We start from the raw sequence: 6,219 nt of genomic DNA on the forward strand, positions 1-6,219 counted from the left end.
ACAGCTACCCATGACTGACCAATTTAAGTCATGTTGAGTTTTTCTTTCATAACCAGGACGTCACGTTTCCTGTGTGTTTTTCTCAGAGAATTTCTGAGATTTTTACAACGAATATTTGTTTTTTTTATATATAGTATTCCACTCCTATGCACCCAGTCCCTGCCTTCAGTCGTGAAAGTCAGGACAAGAGTTCAGCGCTTGCTAGCACCAGAACTGAACATTATCTCACCCCCCCAACCCCACACTGCGCACAGCCTTTCCTCATCTGTATCCGGTCACAGAACCTGGCCTTTGGTATTGATATACACCTGATATTCATGATCCTTAACCTATTATGCACTGGCTTCATTACAAATCTAGTTTATGAATGTAAAGGTCCTTGGACAATAGATGCTATAATGTTTCTATTAAATGAATGACAAGAAGACAGAAGTAAATAAGAAAAAGCTGCAAACTGTTGCATCAGGTGCCTTAAACCGTATGCGTTTTAGGCTGCTGGCTGTCACTAACCAAATTTACATGAACAAGCTATAATGATAAGATGTTTTTATACATGTTAAAGACATTTGAATAAAATACTTTTATGGGAATACACGTTTAAGGGTTTCGCTAAATTCGCTCTACACTTGATTTGTGGTTTTTCGGTGCTGGGCTTGTTTTAGGCTTCTTTAGGCAAGCTTTGAGTTTGCATTATGTTTCTTCCCACAGAGGAATGTAGTTCTTTTTTAATTCAAACCCAGCAACACTTATGTTGCTCTTGCAGACCTCATCACTGTCAACATAGTGAAAAACCTAGTGCCACTTTGAGGCTAACAAAAAAAACGAATGTACAATTTAAGAAATGAATGAAAATATATTCTTCCTGTCCGTGAAGCAGATCTGTGTGTTTCTTCTCATTATGTTGGCAGGCCGCAGCTATGGTGACTGGGCGGCTAGGTCGGCTGGTCAGTGTGTCTAAGGCCTGGTGGTCAGATGGAGTTTTTGAGAGGTGCAGCATGTTAACAGCTAGCAGTCTTGAAGCTTGGCCGTTCCGGAGTCTGGTGATCAGCAGGGCAGGTCCGGTCGCAAAACGGCCTATTTTCAGCTACAGTGCAACCATGAAGGAATCAGACCCGGGGCTGCATATGTGTAAGACTCCGACTCAAGAAAGGAGTTTTTCGCAGTCCCTGGGCCCGACCTTTGGAGACACCCTTAAAATGGAGGGATGGGAGGATGTAAGGAGTGCCAGCATCAGCTCAATATATACCCATAAACTTTGATTTACCTTGGTGGCTGTTCAGCTTGCCCTAAGTCAATAAATAATACACTTTCAATATGTTTGAATTTATTGGCAATAAATGTGGCATGCATTGTCACACCGCAACTTTAAAAGCTTCCACAAAACAAGAATAAGCAGTCTTCTGCAAATCAAGACCCGCACAACAATTTTACAGGCTTCCTTGAGGGATATCTTCAAATTTGTATTCTGATTTTGTTATGGGCATTTCTATTGCGCACAAGCTGACACTAGTGTGGTTTTTCAGAACTGGCAGCAATCTAGGGAGTGCCTTTGCGCATGGTTTTAAGGTTTCATTTGCAGAGTAGAGTCTGAGTCAGCTTTTGATGTCACGTTTAGAAAATTGTGGTCCTATTATTCATTGCACTCTTGCTCCTTAATTCAGGTGTCGGAAGACTGTGGTAAGAGGACTTTACTTGTTGCTTAGACATATGTTTCACAATTATTGGATACCAAAAAGACCCAGCCCTCCCAGCTCCCACCATTTGGAAATGATTGTGAAAGGACATGTGCTGATCAAGCACTGCTTGGTCTATCTCTCAGCACATGCTAAGCCATAGCCGCTTTTTGGTGTGAAGGGGCAAGGCTGTGGATGATGGTGCTGGGTACAGGGGAGCAAGGCACCAGCCTGGAGCCGGTGAAAGTGTAAAGATCTGTTGGCAAGCCTGTCTACAATGATCATGCCAATGGCTAGGACCGGGAGCTATGGCCGCATAGTGGAAGGGCACCCTCCTGTGGCGTAGCGCCGTCGGCTTTACTGTGAAGTCGATGTGCAGCTTGAACATCTTTCCTTTCAGACGGCCGAGTCCTCGGAAGAGCGCCGGGAACTCGCTCAACATGGCATCTGCATGACGTTCATGAATCTGGCTGGCGAAGAACACCAGTTGTAAGTCCTCCGCGGTGTGGCAGCTGAGGAGTGTGCCTTGTTTTCCTCCCGTCACGTGGAACTTTGTGTGTACTTGTTGACCGTTGCACGCCACTGTGATGTCGATGACCCCCCGCAGGGGCAGCGGGTCGTCACTGTCGTAAGTGTATATTCTGGCCTTTGAGGGGGACAGCGGCGGGTGGGGAGACAGTTGTTCATACTGCGAGTTGTCCATCACGTTCACCGATGTCCCGGTGTCGATCAGAGCTTGCACGGGGGATCCCTCGATGTGGACCTCACACATCGGCGGGGGTCGTCTCCTTGATCCAGCACGACCTACAAAGGAAACGAAGAACACGTCATCGTCTTCATCTTCGTCCATGCGAAATGCAGCCTGCGCGGTTTTACAGCGGGCCCAGGGTCTTCGAGCGAGATTTGACGCACCCCTTGACTGACACCTCTACTGCTCGAGCCGGTCCGACGACTGCCACTGCTGCGGCACACTTTGGCAAAATGGTTCATCTTCCCGCAGTTGGAGCACGTCTTGCCACGTGCGAAGCATCGGCCATGTTGCGGGTGATCCATCCCGCAATTGCCACATGAGGATCTCGAGGCTCCCGGTTGCTGCGGGCCCTTCTGGGCAGGCGGACCTGGTCGCCTGCGGATCGCATCAACGTGTTCCTCCTTCACGGACACGTGTTTCGCTGGTATGGCTGGCCTGTCCAGCACTGCTTGCATCGCCTCTGCTCGGGCATTGGAGAGTTCGTGCGACCTGGCTAGCACCAAGATTTTGTCTAGGCTGATGCGGGGCTGTTGCAGGATGAGTCTTCTTAGCTGAACTGACCTGCATCCTTGGATGAGTTGCGCTCTGCTTTCCAGAGTCCTGTCCGGCAGCTCGCAGGATGTCGCCAACTTGCGGAGCCTTGCGAAGTAGACATCGATCGATTCGCCTTCAGCCTGGCGGGCCTGACGCAATTTGAACCACTCATAGTCCCGGTTTGCGCGGGGGTCGAAATGGCGGATGAGCACCGTGATGGCGGCCGTGTAGTCGTTGCTATCGCCTCTATCCGGCAGGGTCTCAAACAGTTCGTATAGCTCGTTGCCTCCGTAGCACATGAGGAGCGAGCGTTTGACTTTTGCATCCGTCTCTCTGACTTCAAGGAAGTAATGCTCTAGGCGACCCAGCCAGAGGCACCACTGCACAGCCGCCGTGGCGGGGTCCTCTAATTCACTGAACGGCGGCAGCGGGCCGGCATGGCATGACCTGTCGCGGAAGGCGCTGTGTTGGCGGCAGGGACCGAAGCTGGCGGACCTGCCTGTGCTTGACTGGCGTTTGGTGCTGGCAAAGGAGGCGGAGTTGGGACCCGTTGGGCCGGGCCGGCGGCAGCAGCGCCCCCTGTTGCCAACTGGCTCATCATTAGCTGCGGAGTGGCATGTGGCTTGTGCGCCGGGGCTGGCGTGTGGTTGTGTCACATGACTGGTGCGGCGTGGGGCAGGGCTCACTCGGGGCTCACCTCTCGCGCCACGATAGGCGCGCAGCACCCACCAACAGTCGGCGAGGCCTGGTCTTGGCAGCACAGCGGGGCGACACCCGCAAGGAATTCTGGCCCAGGCCGCGGTTCCAGCGCGGCACATGCGGCGCCGCGGGACACGACAGGCGCGCCCGTGGTGGCGAGGCGTGGGCAAAGGACCCGCCTCATCGCCAGTGTAGTGTCTGGATGGGGTAGGGACAACCTAGGCCACAAAGTGGGGCCTACCTTTTTTAACTCAATAAATGCATGTAGACACTAGCCCACAAGACGGTCTCATGCCCGTTTATTTATACCCGAGGGCTTGACCCGCCCCCAGGCTGTGTGCGTGCGTGTGTGCGTGTATGGACGGGCCGGGTGGCTCCGTCAGTACAGGAGCCAAAGCATACAATTCATAAGTACAAAGAACTCAGTAAAGTTCTATTTGAAACCAGCATAGATTTGTCTTCTAAAAGTGGGAAGTAGGGGCTCTCTGATTTTCAGAAATGGACGGCCTTTTATAGGACTTTAGGCAAAGACTTTCATACATTCTACACAAGTACATGGTTCGCAGGGTATGCACCAAGGAGGAATAAGCTAGAGGAAATATTATTTGAGAAAATACATTTACGGATTCTCCCAAAGTAGTATTACATTGAAGCTTATCCTTCGCACAGTTTATTCAAGCCTACTAATTAAAACATTGACTCCCTAAAACGGTTAGAGCGTCCTTGGTTAATCATGGTAGGGAATAGGTATCTGGTAATTTTTTTTATTCATTAGAGTACATTTCCATTTCTTTATTTAGAACAAGAAAAAGTAATACCAAACATCAAGTGAAAAACAACAACATTGATTTAAGAAGGACAGTGTTAACACAGATGATGTTAGCGTAAACCCAGCTTCTAATGCATTTAAGTGAGAAAAGGAAAATTAGCTCTCACACCTTCACAGCGCAATTAGACTCCGTGTCCAGTGTGTACATTGAAAAACATGCTAAGCACAGTGATTTTATGAGAGTAGCTATTTCTGTTCGCGCCCGAGCATTGTATGGAGTAGATACTTTTTGTAAAATACTTCTGTGCAGCTAGTGCAGTGTATGATGATTCTCAACTAAGATCTGTGCCAGAGAGAAAGGGATAAAGCAGAAGATTACATTTTAAAAATGCGGTTGCCTGAAAAAGATTATGCAGAACAAAAAAGAGAAAAAATCCGATCACTTGAAGGACAACCAGAGAATGAATGCAACAAAGAAATGGCACAAACCTTACGAAAGCAGCAGAAATATTGTAATATGAGAAAAAAAAGACAAAATACAATAGACAGTTCTAGAACCACTATTACATGTTTGTTGGCACGCCTTGCATGGTCTCCTTTCTTTTCCCTACTATAAACGTTTCACACTAGCAGTGACCTTTATATTTTTAGGTCGAGCTTCGACCTGTTATACCTCTTCTGTGGGGTTTGGCAAACTGACAGTAAGCCATTGGTTACTATCTGTGGTATTCAGAAATGCTTTCTTCTTATTGGTGCATTTCTGTAAAAGTCCCTCCATTGTGTGTTTAGCTCTCTTTCCAGCAGGCCCGGCCCGTGCAGGGCGATATACCGGGGCGGTGACGTCAGGCGGGGGAGGGGCAGGGTGGGGGGGTTTAACCCCTTCAGTGCTACTGACGGCTCCAGCTCGTCATGATTCCAGTAGGGAAGGTGTTGGTACATTCCTTATGTTGGAGCGCCATCTAGAGCAAGTCCGGTTGATAATGTGTTTGCAATAGTAGCGCGCAATGCTTTCCAACGGGGCGACCAGATTGCCAGGCTTACCTGGAAGGCCTGAGGCCTGAGGTCCAGGGGAGGGCGGCCTCCCCATCCCGGGCGCTGTCCTTGGTCCTGCTGCGTGGCAGGGTGCCCGGGACGGGGTCCGGAGGGCCCGGGGAGGCTTCCCCTGCGCCGCCGGGCTTGGGAGCCCAGGCTGGGTCCAGGGGCCCGGCCGGGCCCCGGGTCGGGTGCCACGGCCCTGGGCCCGGTCCACCGGGCTGCCGCACAGCCAAAGGACCAGGACGGGGTTCCGTCGTGCCCGGGAAGCCTCCCCTTGCTCGGCTGAGTTCAGCAGCTCCGGCTGGGGGCCCCTGAGGGCCCGGGGAGGGCGGCCTCCCCATCCCGGGCGCTGTCCTTGGTCCTGCTGCGTGGCAGGTTGCCCGGGACAGGGTCCGGAGGGCCCGGGGAGGCTTCCCCTGCGCCTCCGGGCCTGGGAGCCCCGGCTGGGTCCAGGGGCCCGGCCGGGCCCCGGGTCGGGTGCCACGGCCCTGGGCCCGGTCCCCCGGCCTGCCGCACAGCCAAAGGACCAGGACGGGGTTCGGCCGTGCCCATGAAGCCTCCCCTCGCTCGGCTGAGTTCAGCAGCTCCGGCCGGGGGCCCCTGAGGGCCCGGGGAGGGCGGCCTCCCCATCCCGGGCGCTGTCCTAGGTCCTGCTGCGTGGCAGGGTGCCCGGGACGGGGTCCGGAGGGCCCGGGGAGGCTTCCCCTGCGCCTCCGGGCCTGGGAGCCCCGGCTGGGTCCAGGGGCCCGGGCGGGCCC

The sequence above is a fragment of the Lissotriton vulgaris genome, chromosome 5 (genome assembly GCF_964263255.1).
Source record: "Lissotriton vulgaris chromosome 5, aLisVul1.2, whole genome shotgun sequence".
In the NCBI taxonomy this organism is placed as follows: Eukaryota; Metazoa; Chordata; class Amphibia; order Caudata; family Salamandridae; genus Lissotriton; species Lissotriton vulgaris.